The sequence below is a fragment of the Vicugna pacos genome, chromosome 5 (assembly GCF_048564905.1).
Source record: "Vicugna pacos chromosome 5, VicPac4, whole genome shotgun sequence".
NCBI lineage: Eukaryota > Metazoa > Chordata > Mammalia > Artiodactyla > Camelidae > Vicugna > Vicugna pacos.
In genome coordinates, this window is record NC_132991.1 from 95,053,579 (window position 1) to 95,080,695 (window position 27,117).

The 27,117-nt window shown below is 59.4% G+C and overlaps 1 protein-coding gene across 5 annotated transcripts in view; it reads right to left on the bottom strand.

The window, feature by feature from the left end:
• Window positions 1-27,117, bottom strand: part of HDAC4 (histone deacetylase 4) — a 268,241-nt gene that overhangs the window by 177,485 nt on the left and 63,639 nt on the right. The window contains exon 1 of one of the 5 annotated variants that reach the window (XM_072961974.1): window positions 13,755-13,775. The exons of 3 other annotated variants lie outside the window; for them this stretch is intronic. The gene's annotated coding sequence lies outside the window, so the exon portion shown is untranslated. Of the gene's footprint in view, window positions 1-8,972; window positions 9,087-13,754; window positions 13,776-27,117 lie in introns of those variants that run through there. One more of the 5 variants, XM_072961976.1, reaches the window with a different exon arrangement.

Consider the following 27,117-nt stretch of genomic DNA (forward strand, 5'->3'; position numbering starts at 1 on the left):
AGATGGCTGCGAACCCCTGGGGGTAGCTCCCTGCCCACAGAGACCAACTGGCAGAACAGGGGGGCCGCATGGGGCCTCAGACATGGGGCCTTGGCAAGTGGCTTCCGCAGCGCGGCCCTCCTTCTGCACCCAGAGCTGGGAAGACGGGTCCAGCAGGGGCAGGACCTGATGACAGCAGAGGTGCGGGACGGCCACAGGGGGGGCTGCAGGTTAGGACAAGCCAGTGGAGGAGCCCAGTGTCCCCAAGCACTCCCGTAAAAGGACAGCCCCATCCCTTCTAGTCAAGTGGCCCCACCACCACACGGGGCACACAGGGCGTGACCACCGCTGCCCCCAACCCACCGCCCTGACCTTCAGGCCCCCACCCTGCACGGAGACACCCAGACACGGGGTCCAGGTGTGCATCCTAACACATCTAACTGGACAACGTGAACACCATGAGGGCAGGAACACCGGCGCCATCCCTCCCCAGATGGCTTTAATGGGAAAACATCCCACAGCAAGTGCCTGCGAGGCACCTGCGAGGGCGCAGGCGTAATGAAGGCAGCAGGAGGACCTGAAGCATCCAGGGCCAGTAGGAAAGGAATGCAAATTTACCAGAAGTCATTTCTAGAAAGAGCTGGGCCGTTGGAACCGTCCACCGCCCCCACTCCCACCCCTGACTTCCTGCCACATGAAGAGCAGGTGCTCCCGCAGCTGGGGGCTGGTCACAGTCCTGCGCCCCATCGCCCCGCAGGCTCCAACCACCTGCCACACGTGGGTCCCCCAAGGGAAGGTGAGCGAGCCAGGCCCTAAGGCTGGGGGCGGGGAGCGAGTTGTGGGGGACTGTCCCTGCTTCCGGGGACAACAGCAACCCCCAGCTCAGCTCTGCGCTTCCCAAAGGCTCCCCGGCAGCGGCGGGAGGGGTGATGGGGAACCGCAGAGGCAGTGGGCACGGAGAAGGCGGAGAGAGGAGACAAGACTCTCAGGGGAAGAACAGCCATATCCGGGGAAACTGAGGAAGCGTGGAGGGTGGAGGGAAAGAGAGCAGTCCTGCAGACCGGGCCATCCGGTCTCTTCTGGGAGGGAGGAGCAGTGGGGGCAACGGTTCGCAACACAGAGCCGTGTCCACGGGCGCCCCAGCGTCCCCATGGGCAGGGCTCCGGCGGAGAGCAGGGCTGGGCACGAGGGGCGGCCGGGCTCCGGCCTCGACATCTCCCTCAGGGACACCGTGAGCACCGCCGCTCACCGCTGGAGCCCCCGGGACAGGGCAGGGCCGGATACTTGTGCTCTCGCTCTTACTGCACAACCAGCCCAGAAGACTGCCGTCCAACAGCGGAGAAGGCGCCAGGCCGGCTCAGGGCCACCGCCTCGCAGCACAGCTCACGTCGGGACCACTCGCAAAGGGTCCCCTCCTTAGAGCGGCGGGCCGCTAGACACGAGCAGCGGGCGGGGGCACCAGCCCAATGGTGGGAAGCCGCACGTCCTGTGACCTCCGGGGGCCGTGGGGCAGGCAGAGGGAAGCGGGGACCTTCAGGCTGACAGCAAACCACACATTCTGGGGTGACGAGGGTCCTGAGGCAGACAAAGGTGGGAGGAGGCAGGAATCCCCAGCGTCCAATGTGACTTCTGCTCACTATGCCCTCAGCACGATAGAACCAGCCTTGCAGATTCGAAGTACTCGTCTTGCACCGACACTGATGCTTCTGATCCAGACTAAGTGAGGACAGACACCCCTCCTGCCCTGGGGAAGGTGGGCGAAAACCAGGAAACGCAACCCCAAACCCCTCTCTCCCCGGTGGGCATTCAGCCTGTTTGTTCCTACACCCCATACAGCCAGCTCGCCAAAGAAACTCAGGGCAGCTCCCGCCGGAGTCCGTCGCTCGCCCCCGGGAGCGGTCTTACCCCTGACTAATCCTCGCTTTGCTTTCTTGGCCTCTGTGTCTCGTCTCTGAATTCCTTCTGGGACGAGACAAGAACCTACTCTCCAGCAACACTGGCAACATAGAAAGATGATTATAGCAACTTTACAGTAAGTGCAAAGCGCAAAATAGCAAAATCTCACATCCGTCCAGAAGCCATCTGTAGAAACACCAGAGAAAGGACTGGAAAGACACTGACGTGGCCACAGCGGTGACCATGAGTGACAGGGTCAGGAGAGGACAGTCTAAGAATGCTTTCACTCTCTTAAAAGTGTCTTAAAACGAATAGTTCCCATCTTTACGACTAGAAAAGAGCAAAGCCTCACTGCTTGTGCAGAGAGAACTCGTCGTCATTATTTTATAATCTGCTGCTGCTTTTGACGCGCGCACCTCCCTGAAGCTTCTCTGTTTTGTGTCTAGTTTACTGTTCCTGCTGAGTTTCATTTTCTTCCTTCAATAAAGTGTCCTCACCCAAAGGAACGGCCACAGCAAAATCACTGGTAACGATCTTCCGCGCGAGCAGACCTGAGAGGTGGCCATCCACGCACACAGCCACTCTCTTTCTCAGCCAGGTAAGGACACGCTCAGGAACGGAACCCAAGGACCCACGTTATCCTTCTGCGATGCTTCTCTGCTCTGTCGCAAATTCATTCCACTTGCAGCAGCTTCTCACAGGGCCCCTCACTCCAAGCCTTCCCTTAAGTAAGAGGCAGAGACGGGAGCTCAGGAGCTGCAAGTACCTCCTTTGAATGGACCCCAATCCAGAAGAAGACAGAACTGAGGAAATGCGCTCCCTCAATGCCCTCATTTTGCAGATGAGGCCACTGAGGTGCGGAGAGGCTGGGGGCGGCCCCAGGTCCCCGGGCAGGAAAGCACAGCCCCCGCGTGGGCGCCCGAGTGGCCTGGTGCCAGCGCGTGCCCCGGGTACCCTGCTCACACAGCCGGGAAGGACGCGTCCCCGGCACATGCATCACACACACACTAGCACATGTGGCACACTTGGCCGTGGGTGTGTCCCAGGCACGGAGAAGCCTTCATGGCCAGCCCTGGGGCAGGGTCCCGGCCCCACCGCCCTGCAGGGGAAGCCTGGCCGCATCCTGCAGCACCACTGCCCAGAGCCACTGCCCAGCCACTGCCCAGCAGTCTTCCCTCCCTCCTCGTCTCACTGGCTGTTGTCTTTTTTAAATGACATGACCAGCTGAGCGCTGAGGCTTAGATTCTAAAGGTCACGGCGTTTCCTGGGGCCTCAGACGCGCTGCAGGGCTTCCTGGGATCAGGGGCACGACGCAGCATTTGAGAACCCTCGCCATTTTGTTAGGACTAGCATTTTACCTGCTATTTTCTGGCTCTTTTTCTCGAACATCTGTCATGGAACGACAAACCCTGGCAGGACCTCCCAGTGCCTCTGGGGACAGCGGTGCTTGTCACAGACCCAGACTCGAGACAGCTTCCAGGGCGCCCAGCACGGGCCGAGGTGGTGGACACAGGACTCAGGGCTGCATCTGAACCGGGAGCCCCTTGGCAGCAGATACACATAGAAAACACTGGATTCACGTCTGAACTCTCTCACCAGGCCCGTCCACACCAGACCGTCTTGGAACTACTCGCTCTGACTTCCCTTGACATTCACTATTCAACTGCTCTTGCCAGAGAAATGAAACCGTGGACTAGGTGGCTTCCAAAAGATGCTCCCTGGGGCACAGGAAGAAAGGGACAAACTTTCATTTCTGTTTATTTTTAAATTTTAAAAAAGGAATTAGCCTTACACTACTTAAGATAAGGGCTGGGCTGTGCGCTCACCAGCGTCCCTATCAGGGACACGGGAAGGCCTCCCTGGATGTCAGGACTGGAGCCTGAGACGACCCTCAGGGCCCGGGCCCCTCGCAGCCTTGGGGCTGACGGAGCCGCTGTGTCAGGCCTGCCGCAGCCGGGGTGTGTCCGCGCCCTCCAGCTTTCACAAGGAGCAGGCGCGTGCCCCAGCCCCAGCGGGAACGGGTGCCCGTAGCTCCATGGTGGCAGTGGTCTGCTCAGAGGACGGGCCTGGGAGGAAGGACCCCTCCCTGCCCAGAGCTGGGCCTGGCACCGCTGACCTGCCACAAACGAACCCCACTGCGGACATGGACTCAGCACGGGTGCCCGGGTGCCCGGGGCTCAGGCGAGCACCCCCGTCCGCGGCACGGGTGTGGCGGCGTCACCGTCTGGTGTGTGTGAAGCTCTGCCTTTATGCCTGTGTGTGGTGCACCGACGTCATCATTTCAGACACGCGACAGCCCAGGCCAGGACCCCGCCAGTCAGTCCGTGCGACTGAGAGCCCATGGTCACCTGGCAGTGCTGCAGCCCCCACTGCCTGCTCTGTCCATCATCAGCTGGCGACGGTCCGTGGGTGCCAAGCCGCACGAGCATCACCAGACCTGCCCCGCAGAAACCCGTGGAGACACCGGCCATCGTGGTACCAGGCCTCACTCAGGACACTGCCCTCCTGCTTAGGTCCGCTGGACACAGGCCAGGCCAGGCCTGCTCGGGTGGCGGAACACAGACGCCACCGACATGGAAGAGACCTTGAGAAGACTGTGTTCACCCCTCCAGAACCTTGGAGAAAACTTGTCCCCATAAGTGACAGCTGATTCTCAGCACAGAAAAGTCAGCGGTGTCCTTCCAAGCAAGGAGCAACCACAGCCCGTTCCACGGCCACTGCAAGTCCAGCCATCATGACCACTGCTGCACATGTGTGTCTGCCCCACACCACTGTCCCTGGTGCCAACGAAAAGACCAAGGAAAGACAGGGACCAAGTAAAACATGGAACAGACACTCGTGTATCCTGGGTCTGCAAGTCTGCTGAGACCATAATGCGTCAGAATATTCACGTGATCAAAAACACTCAAGACTGAAACATAAACAAGAAACACCAAACCAAAGAATCCTCCCACCCTAACGCCTGGAGGAAGGCAAGCTCGGGGCCCAGCAGGGCAGCGTCCGGGTATCCAGAAGCAGACAGGCCCGGGACCCAATCCCAGCTCCATGACTGACCTGGCCAGTCCCCAGACAAACTGGGGCTGGCAGGCCACCTGAGCATCACAAGGGACGCTGACAAGAAGCTTCCAGAACCCGACTCGTAGTCAGGACCCGCGAACACGACAGCCCTCACATCTCAAGGGAGACTCCGGGTCCCCTTAAGCTCAAGTGTGTATGCTCTGCAAACTCCCCAGAGGCCAAGGGCCCCGTCACCTCCGTCACTCGAGCTGACCGTCTCCGTGGGCTCAGTGCTCTCAGGGAAGCTCCTCGCTGACCCCCACGCTACCCACAGGCCTTCGGGTCCGCCCACTGCCTCCTCGTCCTCAGCTCCGCTTCCTCTAAACCCCAGTGAGCAGCGCTAGGGCCGGCAACACAGACAGAGACGCTGTGCATGTTTTACAAAACCGCAGGTGAAGCCCGCGTTCCCAGAAGCCAGCAGTGTGGACGTCGCCCCCCTCACCCACAGGGCAGGATGCGGACGGCACTCACCTTCCTAGCACCACGCTTCACAGTCATTCTCACGCACGTGCTAAGAACCTCTCGTAGACTCAGTTTACCCATGCCGTGTGATGAATGACACACCGTGTCAGTAAAAACCCCTCTTTGCCAAATAGTTACAGACTGGGACTGGGTGGCAGCCTGCCCCAGGAGCAGTCCCCAGTGTCAACACGTCAATGGTCCAACTTTTCTCTTTTAACAGTAGAAAGAACGGCTACCGCCAAGCAAAGCCATTCCAGACGCTGCAAGTTCTCCCGGCCACGCGGGGGGGCAGCCCGTGCGCAGCCTCACCCCAGGCAGAAACAAGCGGGAGGTGGGCGGCAAGGCCAGCCGCACGCGCTCACCCGCGCCACCTGTAACCAGGTGGAGAGCGACCTGCACTTGCTGGCCAGGGACCTTCCAGCAGCACACACGGCCGCAGGAGACAGCCTACTGGGCGGGAAGGCCCGGCTGGACCCAGAGTGAGGGCTGTCTACACTGGCTGGCTCCCCATGCGTTCGCAGACCCGGGCCAGAGAAAGCCCCGCTGGGACGTCTGTTTGCCTGCATGTCCAGCGTCCTGTCCTGCTCCGGCCACCTGCCCCTGGCTGGAGCACAAGAGGGACACACCAGACCAGCCAAACCAGTGACGGGACACAGCTGGGACGGAGCGGACGGAGGGGAAGGGAGCCCAGCCCAGGGCGGGGGAGGGATGGAGACTGCCTCAGGACCCCCTGCAGTTGGGTCCTGCGACCTTGTCTCAGGCCCATCAGTGAACCCCCGGGGGGGGGCGCACCTCGGAGGCCAGACGGCCCCGCCTGGAACCATGGGTGGCTCTCTCCGCGACATGAGGCTGCCACTGCGCCACCTTCCAAACGGCCTTGCGGAGGACCCCAAATGCAGCGAGCCGCGCAGACTGCTCTTGGCAAATCTGTCCTGTTCTGACTCTGGCACCCTGCTGTTTACCCAACCGGGAAATTCAAACGCAGGAAGCCCTGTCTCCCAGCAGCGCACTCGGTGCTGGGCTGCAGGCCCCGCTGGCCTCCTGGGCTACCAACACCGGAATTAACCAAAATGAAATGAAGTTTAAAGTCTGGTTCCTCAGTCGCACCGGACCCACTGGAAGCGGGCGAGGGCCGCCGCGGCCAGGGCCGCCACGCGTGCAGCTGCGGCTGGCCCCCCACCACACAAGTTCCTGACTCCAGGGCCGAGGAGGCCTCCTCTTTACAGAGCTGTCCTCGTGTCCAGCGTCCTTCCTCTTCCTGCAAGAGAGCAGGAAACCCCCCCCCCAACCGAGGGGCCCGACCCTGTCCTGTAAGCGTGGACTGAGGGGGCTGATTCCTGCCGAACGAGCATGAAAGCAGATGTGGAAACGGCACACCCGTGGTTCCCAGAGAAGCCAGGGAGCCGTGGCCATGCCGAGCCTCCCTCTCCGGTTCTTGTGGACTTTCTCCTTCCTCCTTTTCCATGACTGCACGTGGCCTGATGCTGGGAGAAGCGAGGGAGGGGAGCACAAAGCCCACACTCCCCCCGCCCCCCTGTCCTGGGCTGCCCAGAGGACGGGGACCAGTCTCCACAGGCCAGGCCTCTCCTTCACTCCCTCTTCCCTGGAACCATGCCTCCAGGTCCACTCGGACCCCTGCCAGCCCCCGTACAGAACCAGACCTGGCGATCGTGGGGCAGAGGCCAGAGCCCAGACGCCCAGGTCGGCCACAGAAACCGCTAGGCGGAAGTCCCCAGGGCCTCTGGGGGGTCTGCTTCAGGGTCCGGGCAGGGCACAGCTCCAGCAGACCCACCTGCTCCAGTGAGACTGGTGCTCTGACCTGGCCGGCCCACACTCAGGGCTGGCCAGGAGGAGGGGAGGCCCCACCGCAGACCCAGGTTCCCGAGAACTGCTCTCGCCGACGTACCTCCCAGGCAGCAGATCCAGAGAGAACCACTTCCCTCCCGGGAGGGGACCGTGCACTGGTTCCGCCAAGTGCTGGGAACATCTCGCCCAGTGCTTCCCTCCTCCAGACACAGCCGCAGGAGCCCAGCCACCCCACACTGGGCAGAGACGCACCCGCCGGCCCGGCTCCAGGCCCAGCCTGCCTCTGCAGGGCCGGGGGCGGCAGCCCTGACCCTGCTGAGCCATTTTAAAGAGCATCCGTTTAGGAAAGCTGGAACCAAGGGAACCGTCTGGAAATGGCTCGCTCCCAGGAAGGGGAGCCATCTTATTCCCCCCATGGAGCCCCGCTCAGGCTGGGCTCTTCCCCTGAGGGTCGTGCTGCACGTTCAGGGCCCGAGCAGGAGAGAGACCAGGAAGGACCCCGAGGGTGGCACCAGCGCCAGAGACACAATCACCCTGTTGTCCTGAATGGCACCTGGGTGCCAGGGCGACAGCCAGACCCTCGGCGCATGGGACACCGGTCAGGCCTGTCCCCATGCGTGGCCCAGCCCTGGGGACAGGGGCAGGACAGACACGAGGCGGTCTAAGGACAGGGCTCCCAGGAAGCCACCAGGGCTGGACGATCTGAAGTCGCTGCTTCGTACTTTTTATCTCCTGTATTTATTTTTGTCTTTCTCTGGTGCCTGGTTAAAATTTCACTTCCTCTCCTCATCAAGACCTGTCCTCTACTGTAAAGGGAAACATTTCCCATCCCTTTGCAACCATCCCAAACCTCTCCAGTGCAGCCCGCGGGGCGCAGACCCTGCGGTGGACCCTGGGGGGAGGCCGGCAGCAGAGCCCCGTGCACTCCGCGAGCCGGATGAGCCTCAGGGAGCCCCGCCTGCTTTTCTGTTTACTTTCTCGCTACAGCTGTTTTGCTTTGTTCTCCTCTTGAAGTCACTTGTCATCACAACGCCGTCAGCTTTTTTTTTTAACTCACAGTTGAGAAAACCAACCAGTTGGGTTGCTGCCTCCCTGATTGGCTAATCAAGCAAAAGCTTCAAGTCAGCCCTGAAAGCTGTCCGAGTCATTTGTAAAAACAGCTCATTCGTAAGAGTGCACCCTGCAGCCACCAGAGTCCTTGTTCCTCATTCTTGAAAAGAAGCTTCGGCAGTCGCTTCTCGTGCCGGAGATGGAGAGGGCCTCGCTCACGCACACGTCCTCCGGGGCAGGCCAGGCCCCCCCGTCTGTGTCGGGGACTCAGGAGCCACTTGGTGCCCAAGGCCCTTCCCTGGTGTCCCCCAGATCTCAGCGTCGGGCCCCAGCTCCTGCCCCACGGAGCGCCCCTTAAGCATCCATGTGCGGTGCCCTGCGGCCACCGCAGGCCCTCCCGGCCCCACCTCCCATCTCCCACCTCAGCCCCTCCCTGGCTGAGCACCCCAAGGCAGCACAGCCCAGCTCTGGGAGCAGACAGCCTGCACCCAACCCTCATCCCAGCCCGTGGCCACTGACCCAGACAAGCCTCTCAGCCCGCTGAGCTTTCCTCACACGCAAACAGAGTCAGCGCAGCGAACAAGAGAGGGGCCTGGGACGCCCGTAAGCCACGCGGGCCGGGGCGGGAGTCCCAGCCCAGCCCCTGGGGCGGGGCGTCACCACCCGCCGGGAGGCTCAGCGAGCTGATAAGCCGAGCAAACCGGCGCGAGCCTGAAACGTACCAGGCGGTGGCGCGGCGCCGCTTCCGTCGTTAACAACTTGAGAAAGCGCACAAACGCACCAGGCCCCACTTGCTGCCCAGACGGACCAACCAACATACGTGAAACCATCCTCAAAACTCAGCGGAACCCCTCGCGCACGTTGTTTAGACTTGCTGCTCCTTCTAAAGGCTGTTTTAAAAGAGGGGCTAGGCCCAAGGCGGAGTTCTGCACAGAAGACAACGTTGCCCTTTGCCAAGCTCCATAAACACCCGAGTCCTGTCAGGAGGCCCCCGGAGTCGGGAGCCCAGCCGCTGGGCCGGCCCCCCGTGCCCGCCGCCGCTGTGTAAGAGTCTCCTCAACTGTTCAACGGCGACCAGGAGCAGCAGTGCGAACGTCCGCCCACAACCAGGAGAATGGCTCCAAGTGTGATTTTCTAAGTCAGCACAAAAATAAAAACAAAGCAAAACTATAAAAACGCACACGGGGGGAGGGCACAGCTCAGTGTAGAGCACTTGCCTGGCACGCATGAGGCCCTGGGTTCCGTCCCCAGGACCACCTGTAACAAACAAACCAACCAACCGACCTAATTCCCACTCCCCTCCAAAAGACAAAAAACCCCTCTTTTTAAATGCAAATGATTTGGAGCCACGATCTTCCGGGTGACCCCCAGGGGCCAGCAAAGGGGCATTCGGGAAGGGCAGCCTGGGGCATGTGGGGGACAGGCTCCCTACTTAGCAAAACCTTCCTTCGTGTAGGGCAGACACGCCCCCTGGCACGTGCTGAAAGCAGGAAGGGCTCCTTCAGTCTAAGCACAGACGACAAGTCGATCTGAGCAGCATGAACAGAGCCGCATCTGTCTCATGTTTTTGCCTGTTTTCTGACGGCAACTACAGTAGCCAAGTGGGCAGTCCCCATGCGAGCTGGCAGCCCGGAGGCTGGGGTGTGGGGCGGAGGCCTCCGGCGCCGACATGGAGTCCTTGTGGGAAACCCTCTTCCTCTCACATCCTCTGGGTGATGGCAGGAATGTTCCTTGCTCCTTCCACCCCACAGCTGTGCTGAGCCTGGCTCGGTGCTGCACTGTGGGTCTGTGTCCCCTTCCCCGGGGAGTCGGAGTCTCCCTGAAGGCCACACGGTGGGCGCGTCGTCCCCACATGCTGGGAGCCCACGGCAGGACGGCCCCACTTCTGCCCCTTTTTTTGTAGAAGCCGCTCTGTCAGAGCCAGGAAAGGGGCAAGGAGCCTTCTCTCTCTCTTTTTTTTTTTTCCGTATTTCTGTATATAGAATGTTATTTCTGTATGAACTATTTGCAACAGAGAGTTCCAAAATTTCTTCTAGAAGTTTCCAGAATAAGTAAAAACTTGGTTTGGTTTTCAATCATGTTCAAATTATTTGCATATGCGCAGCTTAGTTTCATTTAGTTACCAAATTCTACCCATCCCTAGAGGAATGGGCTAATGCAACTTGTATTTCAAGTTTAAATATATCTACACACACACACACACACACCTGAATTTGTACAGATGAACCTTAGCAAACACTCTTCTGATGCCCTTTACTAAACCCACGTGGGAGCACAGCTATCATTGCCCTCGCTGGCCACGAATCTAAACAACATTCCGGCCGACCGCGGAGGCAGCAGGTACGGGAGATACCCAGCTGAATGCAGGGCCGCGGGCACACGCGACCCTACGGTGACCGCCCGGAGTGGAAGTGGTTCTTAGTGGTCTAGACGGCTCGGCTTCGTGTGTAAGTATTTAAATAGCTACTTGGTGACTGAAGATCTCAGGTGCTGCTGACCAGAGTCTCGCTTCTAGACACCGATGATGGAGCTCAGTTTATAGGCCCCTGGGTCTTTTCTGAACAAATCCCCGATTTCCACTTGTTTTCCTACCGTGTCCCATTGCTTCGCACACTTAGAAGGCAGGAAAAGTTCAGCTCTTGGAGTGACTCCTAGGGCCCCTCAGTTGGACGTGAGCCGCTGACCGGGGTCCGGAGGGCAGTGACTGTAACTGAGGGCGCAGACATCCTGGTGGGCAGGAGGCCCGTTCACTGAGCATCGCCCCCGAGGCCTGACTCGAGGCCAAACTCCTGTGTGATCACACATCTGGGCCCCAGACATGGCCTGTCCATAGCCATCCAGGCAGCTCTGACCACATCCCAGCTTCGTGGCCTGCGAGATCACCCTGCAAAATGTACACTGGAGAACAGGCTCCCCATTTAAAACAAGCCATTGGACTCGTGCTCAACATGAGGACCGGCCGCTCGGGCAGGGCCCCCGCCCCCCGTGGGCCCCCCCGGGCCTGGCTGACAGCAGAGTCCGGCCCCAGCACCCTGGTTTTAAATGGTGATAAGAGGTGGGGTGGGGGCATAACTGCAAAGGCAGGACCCCCACCCCCTCCCCGACAACAGCTACTGACCCAGCCTGGTTTCCCACTCAGCCCCACACTGGGCAGGACTCTTCAGGGAGAGAATCTTCTGGAAGGAACACGGGGATGTCACCGGACCAGCCTGATGAGGGAGCAGCAGGGGCCGCAGGGGCTGCAGTCCTGGGGGTGGACCTGCCGGTGGCCCTCAAGCCCACCCCAGCCTTTAGCACTCAGCGATCCCCCGAGGGCCAAGCCGTCAGGACGCCCCTCTCAGGCCAGGCCCTGCACACGCTGCTTCTTCCGGCCTCAGTGCCCCGAACGGGGTGGACACCCGACACAGAAGAGAAGCTCCCTGGGCGCACAGCCCGCTCCCAGGAATGGGCACCTCACCCTCGGCCGGGCGGGGGCTGGGCCCAGGACCCTCAGCCGAACGTGGGCAGTTTTTAGAAACATGAAGGAGGGGTCACATTTGGAAACAAAGCACCACGGAGCCTGAGGCCAAGATGACAGCGGCTTCCTAGCAATGCCCAGCGGCCACGGCTGTGACCCGGGGCGAGGGGCTAGATGGGCAGAGGGCCGGACAGCGAGGTGCCAGGACCCAGGTCAGAAGGCCGCGCCGTCTGAACGGCCCCCATGCTCAGCTGCAGAACACAGCACTGCTGCCAGGACGCCTGGTTCTCAACAGCTCCTCTGAGCAGTCGAAGGGCAGCCCCGCTTGAGACGATGAGCACGCGAGCTCTGCTCACTCGGATGGCTTTCGAACAGCCGCGTCTGGCCCGCCTGCCAAGCACCGGGGGCTGGAGTTCTTCAAGTTCTCGTTTAGAACGAGTGAAATGGAACGAGTGTGTTCGAGGGCTTCCCGTCCTCCTCCAGGACCCGGATGAAGGAACCGGAGCACACGTTACTGCAGCGTCACACTTTGTCCACATCAGGGTCTCTGCCCTCACTTCTGATGGTCACAAGCAAACAGCACACAGGCCAGCAGCAAACGCCCAGTGAGGCCCCTCGTCCACCCAGAGGCCGGTGGCCCCACACCTCGAGCCGGATCCCAGCTGTGGGAGGACCTGGGCAAGTCAGTCACCCTCTCTGGGTCTGCCCCCTTATCTGTGAAATGGGGTCATAAAAGTTCAGCTCTTCTGAGACTTACAACGTGGTTACGTACTGATAAACCCTTCCTACGCTGAAAATACTGTCGGTTGAAAATGCATTTAACCCTAACCTTACCTACTGAACACGACAGCTAAGCCTCCTCCCCTAAAGGTGCTGAGAACACACGTTCGCCCCATCGGACACAGTCGTCTGACACGAAGCCTGTGTGACAACGCGGTGTCGACTCTGGTGTGACTTACTGACTGCAGGACTGAGAGCGAAAAGCAGAATGTGGTCGCTGGGTCACTTGTTCACCTGGTGCCCAGCATGACGAGAGGGTGTCAGACCCACGCCGCAGCCCGGGAGCAGGGAAACACCCAAAATCCAAAGTGCGATTTCTACCGAACGTGTCATTCTCCCACGTCGCGAAGTCGGAAGGTCTCAAGTAGAACGCTCCTAAGCCGAGGGTCGCCTGTGTCCACTCCCAGGGGCTCTGAGGGTCACGTAAGAAGCTCCACTGACACACAGCACAGCCCAGCAGAAGGCACTCCCGGAACACCAGCTGTCACTTCACGGACAAGAAAGCAAGAAGCCAGAGGGACGTCCGTGCTCAGGACAAGAAGGAGCCGAAACCCCCGTGCCTCACTGGGTTGGTTCCCTGGGGACACCGGGTGACACCGTAACCTGGGCGGCAGTTAGCACAGACCTTGCTGATAAGAATGTGACACTCCCAGGAGGCTTCCAAGAGCCCCAGGCATGAGGGGTCGCAGCCAAGGGCCCAGGCTTCTGTTTCTGGGGTCTTCCTAGCTAAGGGTGGAGTCTGCTGCTCTCTCTGGAAGATCACAAAGCACCAGTGACGTACTCTCGGGTTTAGGTGAGAGTGAAACCTGCCGCCACTCCCAGCGGGGGGGCTGCACTCCTGACTGAGGTGAGTTAGTGTCTCCTACTTCAAAAGGGCAAAGATCCGTGTCCACAGTGCAGCCCAGGCGGAGGTGGCCAGTGAGCCCTCCGGGTGTCGGGAAGGACCCAGGCTGGGCAGGGGCTGCCCCTGCAGACATCCAGCGTTGGCCCCGAGTCCCCAGGCCCGGGGAGCCCCTGTCGACCAGCGGCCACCTCTCCCCCTGAGGTCTGCTCCCCGCCACTGCTCCAGCCCCTCACCAGCTGCAGCTCAGATCCCCTCCGCTCCCAGCCCAAGAGTGCGCGGGGCCACGGCTCAGCCCCTGGCCTTGTGGACTCTCAGGAGAAGTCACCACCCACGTCTCCCAGGACGACGTGCTGCGGCTACAGACCTGTGCACAGAAAGCCCTCCACAGGTTCTCAAGAGTTAACCACACAGTTTGGACTTTACCTTCCGCCAAGGCCTTTGTTTAGAGCCCAGGAGCCCCTCCAGAGCCAGTCCTCCCAGGGCACGGGGCCTGGGCCGGAGGAGAAGACGGAGCGGTGCCCGCAGCGCTCACTGGTGAGGAATTGCCGGCTCCGCCCCGACATCTGGTTTCTATTTCACACCCCTGTTGTCACGTTACATAACAAGCAGATGATACGCGGGGTCGCCACCAGGCTCGGGCTCAGTGCCCTTGGGCTGCCAGGCGCAGCGCAGAGGTGGCACAGCCCGGGACCCGCGCGCCCGCCCACAACTCTCCAGTTAACCCGGCTCCTCCCCGAATCTCTTCCTCTCAGTCCGCATTCAAACGTGAGGGACAGAGAAGTTGTCGGGGCCTGCAGTTAACTTCCCCGCACCTGGAAAGAGGCCTTGGCCGCGGAGACAAGAGGAAGGTGGCCACAGAGGGAGCCCCTGGCTTCCCAGCGCGTGGAGCCAGTGCCCGCCCCCCCATTGGCTGACTCGGGGAGGAAGACGACCTTCCACCACAGGAAGCCGACGTCGAGGTGGCCGGCTGGGAGCTGCAGAAGCCACCCCTCTGGGGTGCCATCTGCCATCTCAATGCCCCGAGCAGGAGGGAGGGTGGCCAAGGCTAAGGCCCGCACCCCCAGGCTTTGGTCAAGAAGATTCAGACTCCACGGTGATTTGACGAGGCAAGCACCCGGGGGGCTCCGGGCAGGGCAGACACCGAACACTGAGCCACAGCAAGTCTCCCAGGCTGAGCGGTCCAGGGCCATCATCCAGCCTGGGGGTGAACAGCTCTGCTCAAGAGGACGTGAGAATTCAAAGCCTTTTCTTAGTACCACGTAGAAGTGGCAAGGCTGACCTGATTGGCAAAGCAGCCAGTGGACCTGGGGATCTAGGGTCCCGATGTGCTTCCCCTCTGGGGGCGGCCAGACCTAAAAAGGAAAAGCCCCCAAAGGCAGGTAGGGCAACAGCCCCTCTGCCCCTCAGGACCGGGGCCACCAGAGGCCTGGAGGCCTGGAGGGCAAGGGAGCGCCTGCTAAGCGTAAGGACCAACTGCAACCTTGCAGCATGCCACCAGACGGACGGGAAGACGGACCCGCCCACGAAGTGCAGGCGGGCCGGCCAGGAGGCCGCAGAGCAGCAAGCAGCAGCCGTCCCTCCTGACCAGGCACCCCAGGTCCGAGTCCCAGGTCCAGTCTGGGGGCAGCACTCGGGGACACGCGCTCCCGTCCCGTGCCCACCTCCTTCTTTCGTTTGTCACCTGAATTCAGTGAAGTCCAGGCTCTGTCAGGTGCTACGGATGGAGGGCAAACCGCAGCTGTGTGAGCAACGAAGAGGATGGACCAGGAAGGCCCAGGGGCAGCGCCCCGAACCCTGAGGCCCTCACAGCTCTTCAGAAAGGCAGTGCCAGGCAGCTGCGGGCCTTGGGTACCAGCGGGATTACACTCAAGGTCCACGGTCTGGGGGCTGGCGTCTGCCCGCCCGCCTGCGCGCCCACCTCTCCCTGCTTCTTGAGCACCAAACTTGAGTGCAGCAGCTCTGGGCCTCACATCCCCGCTCAGGCACCAGACGTAAGGCGCCCTGCTGCCCAGCCCTGCTGGGAAGACTCCCAGGGAAGGGCACTGCCCCGGTGCTCCCTCCTAAGACCCAGCTTTCCCTTCTTGGAGGCAGGGGGTGTGTCCCCCATAGAAAGAGAGACAGAAGAAACCAGGGCCCGCTGCAGGCCGCTGGCGCACGAGCCTTGTTCAGCATTCCTGCCCAGGGGAGGCTGGCCTGAGCCTGCGGGCTGGTCCCAGGGGAGAGGGACCACCGGCACGACCGGTACCTGACCCCCCCGCGTTGCTCCCTGCAGGCTGCCTCTCGCAGGAAGCCGGGCCCGGCAGGGCCACCCAGCAGGCACCAGGGGCTCGGGGCCAGGGGACAGGCACTGGTGTCCACCACCACGTGTCACCCACACAGCCCCACAAACAGCCCTGGAGAGAGAACGGACCCTTACCAGGCTGCACGAAACCACCCCACAGCCGTCTCTGCGGTGGACGCCAACGGCGTTTGCCTGCATTTAAAAATACCACACAGGCATGATGAATGTCTGCTTCACAGTGTTTCTGCCAGTTCAAGAAGTCTAAGTCCCTGTTCGCGAAGTAAAGAACGCAGCCTCACAGTGGAGGCGGGGCGAGCACTCGGCAGCCCGAGGCCAGGGCTGGGCCAGGCCTCCGGGTCGCGCGAGCAATGGGGGCCGCGGCCAGAGGCACACCCGCTCTGCACCGCAGGGCGACTTTGGAACCAGCACCATGGTGCAGTCTTGTGACACCGGCCACGCACGTCCCGGGCCGCGCAGAGGGCGAGATGATGTGCTGTCACCGGCGACAGCTGTCTCTGTCCATAGACACATCACAGCCGGCAGTGCTTCGGGAACACCCGGGAGGTGGGAGAGCCTGCGTGTGACTCACACGTTGAAAGTGACAGACTCAGAAAATGAATGACACTGCGTACAGAGAACTGGGTGGGCAAGGAAGCCCCGACCCGTGCCTGCAGGGCAGGGCTTCTAACGACCACACCGCTGAGGTGCAGAGGGGCATCACCCTCAGAATCGCACACACGAGACTCGGCTTTTCCCAGAACTTCCTGTTCTACTTCAAACAAACATTCAAAAACATATTTTCAACTGCATTTTCACACAAAATCCCCCTGCTGAGGCTTTCGCAAAGCATCATGGAGGACCAAGCGGCTTCTCCCGGGGGCGAGGTGGCGGGGGGCTCCGGGCCTCCCCTGAGGGCGAAGCTCAGACAGGATGACCGGACAAGCCCCCCAGGGCAGAGCCCCTGGTCCCCCCCAGCACCAGCCGCGGGGACGGCGGGGGGAGACTGACAGAGAAGACACCTCAGTGGAAGTCTCCATGAAAAGCCCAAAGCCGCAAAAATCACAGCCAGACGCTGTCAGCTGACACCTGAGGGAGCTCAGCAGTGAGACACAGTCGTCGCCGTCCCAGGCACGAGCCGGGAGCGAGTGCTCACTGCCAGCCTGACGCTCGGCCACCTCGAGGGAGGCCACGCAGAGGCACCGCCCAGGCCAGGGCTGGACACCGGGCCCAGGCAGGCAAGCCCACGGTGCGGTGGGGCTGGACCTGGGGGCTTCAATTTGGCTCCCCACCGAGCAACATCAGGGTCAGGGTCGTGAGCTCTGCCCTGGTCTCCAAGTCCACGAGGGGCCAACAAGGAGGACACCGGCACCACGTGCAGGTGCGTCTTCCCAGATCGTGCACGCCCCGAGTGGACCTGAGCGTCAAACACACCCTGCACACTGGGCCCTTTCCTCCTCCATTGTCTGAGAGAAGGCGAAGCCAGACATCAAATCCCAGGGTAAAACCGTCCCCTGCGGTCCTTCATTCCAAAGCAAACACTTGACTGCTATTCACAGGTTTGTTAAGAAAACGAGCCACTCTAGTGCTACACAGGAAAATCCAAGTCATTGCTTCCTTTCTGCCTCCAACTCCTCGAAAGCTGTCACGCTGACCATCTGCAGCAGTGGAACCAGCGTCCAGAAGCAGGCCCAGGGCGTCGGGCCCACACGGCCCGAGGATGTGCAGTCAGCCCCAGCGTGCCCTTGCCCTGCGCTCCATGCAGCAGCTGAGGTGACAGAAACCAGTGCTCGACGCCTGCTCTGTCCCCACGATCGCGGCTGGGAGAGACGGGCCAGGCTTCAGGGGAGGCACGGCCCTCAGTGTGAGGCCCGGGCGGGCATGAGCAGCGACCTGGGGCAAGCCGCCTTCCTCCTGGGCTGTGTCTGGAGAACGAAGCCTTACGGTCGCTCCTGGTTCTGAAGGTTAAGGAGGGAGGCTCTGACGGCACCCGTGCTCCGCGCGCTGGCCGGCACGTCCTCCCCACCAGCAGGGGCCAAGGAGGAGAGGTCCAGGGGAGATGGCGACGGGAGGCCTGGCGCAGCACAGGGCGCCCGAGGGCCGGAGCTACAGACAGAGCCGGCGGCAAGAAGTTCCCTCGCTCAGGCTTGACCGCTGTTTGGGGAAAGAGGAGAGGTCGTAGGCCAGAAGCTCTGCCCACTCTCCAGCCCCCAGCCTCTCCCTCTGGCCAGCACACAGCGTGCCGAACAGCAAGTCTGCCTTCTGCTTGAATTCACGGCACATGTTTAAATGCATTCTCAGTGGAAAGCCACAAAAGTACTTGACAAAATCAGCTGACGGAATCGTCCCTGCAGCAGCCAGGGACTAACCAGTGGCATCAAAGCTGGGGCTCAGCCGGGACCCCAGAGTTGGCCACACACTGGGAATACCCTTCTCTCTGAAGATGTAAAGATCCGGACCCCACCAAACAGGGGCACAGCCCCCCCGGGCCCATCCTCCACATCAGGGCGACGTTAGACAGAGCCTTGGCATGCAGCATAAACCACCCAGAGGCCACCGACAGTCAGCAGATACTCAGCAGATGCAACTGATCGGGCCCCAGCGTCCCGCACCCCCAGGTCTTCCAGGCTCGCCACCTGGAATCACACGCAGACAAAGTTTGTCTCTTATGAAAGTTAGTGATGGGAGTGGGCAGACCAAGGAAGAAGGCTCCCTGCGAGCCCACAAGCAGGCACCGCTCTGTGGGGGTTTGGGGGAGAATCCGGGGCGCCCCAAGACCAGACAGACACCACAGCAACCGCATGGGGAAGGGGGCCCCGGGGGGCCCATCGAGGCTGCTACCGTCCCAGCACAAGGCAGGGCAGACACACGTCCTCCCCGATGAGCGTGCAGTCAAGCCTGAGAGCACGTCTGCGAAACAGTGCGAGGGCATCAAGGCACGATCGAGAATCACAGATCAGCGGGAAAGCCCAGGGAGTGGGAGTCAGGCGGACAGCTTCAACGACGGGAAAATCTGATGTGGCCACAAAATACATCTCAACATTGGCTCGAAGAAACGAACAGGGTCACGAAGGGTCTCGTGGAGAAAGCAGCATGCGGGGCCGCCACTCGGCTGCACGACCCTGGGCCGTCTGTGCCTCAGTTTCTCGTCTGTGATCATAGCAGCTGAAACCTCACCCGGAGAAACACATGAGGAGTAAACGGGATTATTACTAACAGTCTCCCTGTACCCTTAGCTATTATTACCAATATAAAAAGCGGCCAGGCACATCTGAAACTGATCTGAGTAGAACTTGGAACATAAGAACTACAATAATTAAAATTCAAAACTAAATGAAGGAGTTAAATAATCAGCCAGATGGAGCCGAAGAGAGAATTGGTGAACAATAACCAGCACCAAGAAAACAACCGAGAATGTAACACAGAGACCAGGAGGCCCACGGGGGCCGTCAGAGGGAAGCGCAGAGCATCCTCGGAAGCCCTGAGCTCGAGCGGCGGAGGGCTGGCACGTCCAGCAGACAGAGCGAAAGTCCAGACACAGAGCTGGGGCTCACGGAGTGCCAGGGCCGGACAAGCGGGCAGCCGACCACCGCACAGAGGCGGGTGGTTTAACCGGCGGCGCCGGACAAGCGGGCAGCCGCCGGGAAAAGGTAAAATCAGCTCCAGACCCAGCACACAGGGAGCAGGAGCCACGCGGACCAGGCCCGCCCGCCACGGACGGAACAAGACAAGCTCGGAAGGCGTGGCCTGGGGACAGACGGAGGCTTTCCAACTGCGCCTCAATCTCCAGATGCAGTTAAAAAACAGAAAGAACTTGATAAGTTTGAACCAATGGGGAGCGGGGGTGCAGTTTCCAGGGCAAAAGCAGCGCCACAAAGAATTCAGAAAATAACTGACAAACGGGGAGAAACTATCTGCAGTCTATCTCACAGATAAAAGCTAATTCCTCTTACGTATGAAGCACTCTTAAAATTTATGGGAACAAAGACCAAAATCCTGACAGCAAAACAGGCTCAGGGCACAGAGACAGGGTAGGCCTGACGCTGAGCTGCGGCCCCCCATCAGCCGGACGGGGCCGCGGCCCCGCTCCAAGGGAACAGCCGCGCGCAGGGGCGCTGGGCAGAGCCTCTCGAGGCCGCGCGCGCGGCCGCGCATCTGCTGATGGAAATCACTCCTGTGGGCGAGGGCTGAAGACACACCTCGCCCAACGGCAAAGCGCGTCGGCACAAGGCCGCTCCCTGGGCACGGCCTCACAGGCAGTGCCGGACCCCAGCTCGGCGCCGGGTGCACGAGGGAGGCTGAAAATCACGGAGCCCACATGACGACGGTCAGGGAACCAGGAGGAGCCCGGTGGGGGCTTGGGGAGTTCCAGGACGTGGGGAGGGAGGGGGGCCAAGTGCAAAAGAGCTAGCTACCTGCAGGGTGTGCTCTCTGTGCAAGGGAGAGGGCAAAATAACTGGCTCATCTGTCCAGAAGGCAACGCAGGAGGGCGGGGGGCCAGGGGGGACACCACCCGAGTCCAGTTTCCCGCACAGCGCCGGCTCTCAGAATAGCATCCGGGTTTTCCACGCTCAAGACGTAAAAACAAACAAAACTAACAAGTGGGAGGAGGGAAAGTCCTCAAAACTGAGAAACAGATGGAAGCAAATGTACCAAACCACGCTGCAAATGAACGCCCGCCACGCTGGCACCGGGGCGGGCGGGAAACGCCCTCCCACAGCTCCGGGGCGCGCGCTGGGACTAGACTCGGGCTGCACACCCTGAACAATGCTGAACTCTGGTTAGTCGGTGTCTTTTTCACAAAGGTGTGGAGTAACCATTGCTTTCTGGGTATTTTGGGTTTGAGCAAATAAGTAAATACATTGTGCAGACTGGGAGCTACGTGGCCCAGTGGAGGAGGAGGGAGTAACAAATACAGAAAAGAGAGGGTCGTTCATGGACCTTGTGTCGCTGGACTGGAATTGGAAGCATGGTTGTGAGCTTCGGGAGTTCTAGATGGTGCATGTGTGTGCAAGTGTGAGTGCATGCGTATGCATGTGTGCCTGTGTGGGGTATGCATGTGTGTGCCTGCATGTGAGTGTGAAGGTATGTGTGTGTGCACAGACATCCACACCCGAGCTCTGTCCGCTGGGCGGCCAAGGACCAGCGAGCACGTCCAGCACACAGAGCTGGCTGTCTGAACACGGCCCCTGAAAACAGACACCAGGCTTCCTTGGAGAAACCGCTGACTGGACAGGGGCAGGGAGACGCTGGCACATCTCACACAGCAGGGAGAGCAGGAGAGCAAAGAGGGGCTCACAAGTGCAGGGGACCAGCCAGAGGAGCCCACGCACAGGGGCTCCCGTCAGCCAAACCAGGACAACCTGGGCACCACAAGGGATAAAGATAACAATGGGTTATCACCCAGTTAAGTCAGGAAGAAAGGAAAGTTCTTCCGCACAGGAGAGAGCCAACGCCTGAATCAGGAGGAACGACAGGCCTAGAAAATCACCAGGACGGCCAGCATCACAGCAGCTTCAGGCAAGAATCACCGCGGACACTGAAACCAGGGGCCAGAGACACAGGGGCGTGGTCACCGAGTGCCATGTGGGACCCAGGACTTCCTCCTGAGATACGGGACCTCACTAGGACAGCTGGCAAAATAGGAGTCCGGCTACGATGAGATAACACTGTGGTACAGTCTTCTGACCCCCACCCACCATGCTGGGTGGCCGAGGACGGGCTGCCCTTGGTTCTGGGCGGTGCATCCTGGATTAGTTGTGGGCGAGGGTGTCATCTCGACCACTAGCTTGTAAACGGTTCTGAAAAAACTTTATTTTTAAAAACATAAATGTATACAGTAACTCTTTGCACTATTCCTGCAGCTTTTCTGTAAGCTGGGAATTGTAGCAAAATTAAAAGTTCAAAGGAAAGACAGAAAAAGTTAAGGGCTAAAATTTCCCCAGAATTTCTGAAAGACACTGATCTCCACAGTCAACAAATCCAAAAAATTACCAAGATGGATAAACGAAAACACTTAGTGAAACAGCAAAAAATGCTTAGAAGACGAACACCATCAAAGCATCAAAGAAAAAGAAGCGGCACATTTCTGCGAGGAAGTCACGGATGTGGCAGGGAACTTTAACCGGTGACAGCGGGATTTAGTGGGCGATACAGCTGTGCACCCAGAAGCATCTACCCGGTGTCAGCAGACGAAAGTGCAGGGGGAAGAACGCCGCTGCAGACAGACCGAAAGTGAGCGAGCTTGCTACGGTAGGAACTTCTAGAGAAACCCCCAAAGGATATGACTTTCAGCAGAATGAGATCAGGAAAGCAGAAGTGCTAAGCGAAGAAAGTCAAAATAGGTAACATTAAAATGAAGAAGCTGCGTTTACCAAGAGACCGGGCACACCTGTAAAGAGCAGTACGTAACAACGGCTTTGCATCCAGCTACCGGCAAGGAGCACGCGCGCGCGTGCGCACACGCACGCAGAAGCATCAGTTCTGCAGATCGTTCAGGGAACGAGGAATTGAACAGAAAATGGGCACTCCAAATTAGACGGGCGATGCCCCAGACGACGCTCCAGGTCGTGGGCAGTCCTGCGTGAGCGCAGGGAGATCCAGTTTCACGAGGGCTCTGGCGGGACGCCTGGTGCAGGTCAGGGAGCAGTGCTTGGACTTTTTCCCATAGTGAAAGTTGTTTAATCATCTTAGAGCAGTTAAAATACAATATAAGATTGGTATCCTGGTATCTGAGAGCAGTCATTTCACCACATGCATTTTAATCTTTTCTATTATTCAGGTTGATGGTTAATTACACGCTGAGTTTCACTCAAAGTCCTTTTCCAGCGTTGTCATAATGTGGCTCTGAAGAGGCCCGTGGGCGGTCCCGGCCGTCGCTTCCCCTTCTCCCGCCGCCCTCGGTCTCTCTCCCATGCTAGGCTCGGCCCTTGAGAAGCCAGACTCTGCACTCACCTTGACCTTCCAGCGACTGCGATGCTCCCCCCGCAGCCAGGCTGGGGGCCCTGTGGCCCCGTGGCCCGGCCTCCCACCCCTGGGGAGGGGCCCTCAAAAGACCCCTGCACCTGTGTGCCGGGTAACACTGAGGACCGTGTCACGACGCCACGTCTGGAGGCGCGACACCCGAAGCCCAGCTGCACGGCCGTCCACGGGACAAAGGGAACGTTGTGGAAATTCAGAAAGGGATCGTTCAGCACCAGCGAAGATCAGCCAGCCACAGCGACATGCAGACGTGAGCCGGTCCCCAAGGCAGTCTTCTTCCAAAAAATCATAAAATAAAACACCCAGTGGTCCACGCACACAAAGCTCAGAACATACAGAGCTGGAGCCTCCTGCTGAGCTGCGCGTGCGCCTCTCCTGACGCCGAGGAGGGAGGGCAGCGGGGACACCGCGAGGGCCAAGCAGCGGCGCAGGGGCCCGGCGAGGGCAGCGGGGACACCGCGGGTGGTCCTGTTTCTCTCCTTTAGATGACGCTCAGTGCTCTCGTCAGTCGGTAAAACATTTCACAACTAAAATTTAAAGTAAATGTGTGAAAAATCAAAACAGTACAACTTAAGTGGCCGACAAAAGTACATTTGGAGGAAATCACAGAGAGTGGAATCCTAACTCGGCCGCCCTGGACGGAGGGTGAGGGAAGTCCAAACGCCCCAGACCCGGGAGTAAGGAGATGCGCCTTGTGAGACTTCTGCTGTTGCCCCGCAGAAATCTGCAGTCTTACATAATCAACACTGGATACTTCGTTTTGCTCTTTTCTGTTAATTACTGGCAAATGCCAAACAGATTGATTACTGCGGGCTTCTTACAATCTACAAATGTTCTGAGTCTCTTGGGTTTTTGTTACTCCGTCTTGTTTTTTCACATCTTACTGGAACCGTCGACGTCTCAAACACCGACTAGACGGCCGAGCACGCCGCTCGTTAGGACAGGCCTCTGGAGCTTCCCACCGTGGAAAAGGCTCGCTTCTGCTTTCAAATAATCCTCAACTATTTATAGAAACTGTTTGTTTCCTCCCAATTTGGGGATTTTTTTGTATTCATTATGAAAATTGGAGTTTCTATTTATCTCATCTGTTCTTATCCTTTTTAAAAGCTTCTCCCACATTTACACGGCGTCCACACGCCCGCGTGACAACACTCCTGCCACAGACCCTTGCTGAGGGGCAACTACGCCCGGGCTCTCGGCTGCTTCTCCCCCACATTCTGTTTCGAGTCCTACATCGCTGCTCCTAAGTACAACCTGCACGGAACTTGTTGTTTCGTTGTCTCTAACAGATTCCAGAATTAAGGCACTTCCAGTCTCGCAAAGCCAGATAGTATTTTTCTGTTTTAGAGACAATCTCAAAGAGGGTCGACATCACAAACTTTGGGAGGATACTGGGAACACGCTAATAACAGGTGCTTCTAAGCAACATTCAGACGCGTCCTCTACCAGCAAGTCCCAAGGCCACAGCAGTTCTCAGTGACAACTAGCTCACATTTCTTCTTGGCAGAGTAAGTGATGCTTTTCGTCTGTGTTAACTTAGACATTTTATAACTATGTATGCTCTGGTGTCTTCTGACCCGGGCCAGTGAACTTTCGGTCTCCACCCTGAGAACCCTCCAAACGAGCAAATGTGCCTCAGGTCTCCCCCATGCCTTCCCCCAGGTCCCTTTCCTGTCTCCTCCTTCAGGAGCCCCACCTGTCTTGGGCTCGCTCAGGCCCCCGGCTCACAGCCTCACCTCCAGGCTGAGCTCAGCTCCCCCACTTACTGCGACCCCTGCCCCGAGCCAGACGTCCCACTGGCCCCAGCACACTTCCATGGGCACGTGCAGTCCAGGGACGCAGTGCTCAAGGTTTCTAAGCCCAATGTGAATTCTCACGTTTACAGAAGGGAAAAATAAATCCAGTGACTGACAGTGTTTTTATCTAAACTTCTGATCATGTGGACTTCCTTCTGCGCCCCTCCATCTCCCCCGACTCCTCCTCTGCCTTGTGACTCAGCATTTTTATCGTTGTTACTTATCTTCAGTGTGACTGTGTTCGTTCTCACAGTTTGGGTTCAGAAGCAGCATTCTAAAGACCCACACAGATCCACTGTCTTCCCTCAAGTTTGCCTTTTTGCAAAATGACAAAAGGTTAAGTGAGAACAAAAATTCTAGCAATTTCATTCTTCATCAGCTATTATTAATTTCTGTAATAAGCCACGGTAACCTGTAATTCAGTGTAATGCGAATGCTGCGCGCACACGGGTAACCAGTCACTTCAAACAGCTACAAGTCCTGCTCAGCAGCGCCTGTGGGGGGAGGTGGTACCACTCCTGTCACCTTGGGACCACCTGGCCACCCAGGGGAACCAGGGAGAACCCCCGGCCCCCGCACAGGTGCACAGGCACCCAGCAGGGTCAACACTGCCCCTGACAGTGCATCACACCTCCTGGGCCTCCTCAGGGTAACAAACATATGACTGTCAACACCAGACGGCCTAGAACAGAGGTTCCCACAGTATCCAGTCTCAGGGCCCCTCCACCCTCTTAAAAATTATTCAGGACCCCAGAGAGCTGCCGTCATATTATAGCTCCCAATATTTACCGTATCAGAAGTTACAACTGAGGTGTGTTTAAAATAGTCACTTACTTCATTTAAAAATAATAATGGACACCACTGACTGCCAACGCAAGGCAGGACGAGCTCCACAGCGGAGACGAGCTGGCGCAAGGGCGGCACGTCTGGGGCGCGGCAGTGCCGCTGGGGAGCTGAGCCGCGCTGTCGCCGCTGCTTCCGAGCTCCCCGTGTTGTGACAGGTGCTTGGGTGGCAGTGACGCAGGAAACCACCTCTCCGAGACGCAGCGGGGACGGGGAGCGTCTCCACGGCTCCGGGATAACCGTGGGTGTGCCTGTCTGTGTGCAGCCGGGCGGGCAGGCCGCGACTGCAGCGGGGGGCGCGGTGAGCCCCGGGGGCTCTGTCCCCGTGACAGGCAGGGAGCCCGGCCCCCGAGAGTCCGTGCCGCCAGAGCCGGCGGCGGGAAAGAGCTGCCCCAGCGCGAGTTCCCGGGCCTGCACGGGTGCGCGGGCAGCCCCGGCGGGGTGCCGGCCCCGAGGCTCTGCTTTCGGGGGGAGGGTGTGGCTCGGCATGCAGGAGGCTCTCGGTTCAGTCTCCAGCACTTTAAAAATAATCAGATTAACAAGCCTAATTACTTCTCCCTCAAAAAATTAATCTAAATTAAGTTTTTTAAAAAGATGCTGATTTCCGCTCGAAAGCTGAAACGCCACCACCGCTGGCCACACACACGCAGCTGTTTTCCTGAAAGTGTCAGCCTGGCTTCACTGCGCAGAGACGGATCGATCCGGCAGGTACTCAGGGCCGAGTCAGCACAGCTCACCTGTAAGCCGCCCTCAGCAGGAAGGGCGGTGTACCTTGGAAAGGTGCTTAGTTCCGCTGGCCCCTCGCTCGCCGGTGACGGTCATGGTGCTTCCGTCCACGGGAGGAAAGCCCTCTGTGCACGACCCCTCGCCACACAGAGCAGCGAGAAGCGTGCACCCCCAGGGCAGAGGATTACACTCCACGAGGGTGGTCACCGTCCTGCTTCCCCAGGAACACTCCGCGCGGTGCCGGTGGGGAGGGGCCTGGGGCCGCGGCTGGCGGTCCACTACATCTCAGGACTCCCACAGACCACCCCGCAGGCTCGGGGTCCCCCTCCCCACTTATTAAATAAACTGCTTTCCTGAAAACAAAACCCATCCAGTTACTCCGGCCGGTCCGTTTGGAGGCCATGAGGCAAGATGACGGAGGCACAGAGCTCACGTTCCACCCTCGGAGAAGGAATCGTGGGGAAATGCGGGAGGGAGGCCCGCAATGGCGCCTCCACCTCGGCCTCCCCCCAGCTGCCGGGTCGGGGTGGGCAGGAGGACCTGGGGGGTGAGGAAAGCATGTAAAGGACAGCAGCTCGGCTGGTGCCACGGCGGGGGCTGAGCTCGGGGACAACCTGTGGTCACACACCCCCAGGGCCTGAGCAGGAAGGATCACCCGCCTCCCGGGCAGGCAGCAGTGCCACCAAACAGTCAGCTTAAAAGAAAAAGGCAAGAACAGGCCTGGCTCTTACCCTATGAGCTAAGCTACGAGACGCATCTCTGAGTGGGGCCGCGCCCCGAGCGGCGCGCGCTTCCTGCACAGGCCCGAGGCCGAGCTGCCACTCTAAACGCGGGGGGTTAACACAGTGAATGAGTGAGCCCGGCTGGCAGCCAAACACAAGGGAGAAGAAATGGCTGTAGGGTAACAGCAGGGACCCTTCGGTGCGTGAGGAGTATTTTCAAACATAAAGTCCTCAGGAGACCCTGGATTTGCAGCCCACGCAGGACCTGCAAAGGCCACAGGTTAACCACGACCCCCTGAAAGAAACACAGCCGGAGGCAGCTGGCGAGGAAAGCAGCCCCGCTAAGCGGCCGCCGCGCGCTCCAGGGCAGGCAGGCCCCGCCCCGCCTCAGACAGAGATGTTGCTAAAAATGAAAACAAAAACCAAGAGGACAGCAGCAA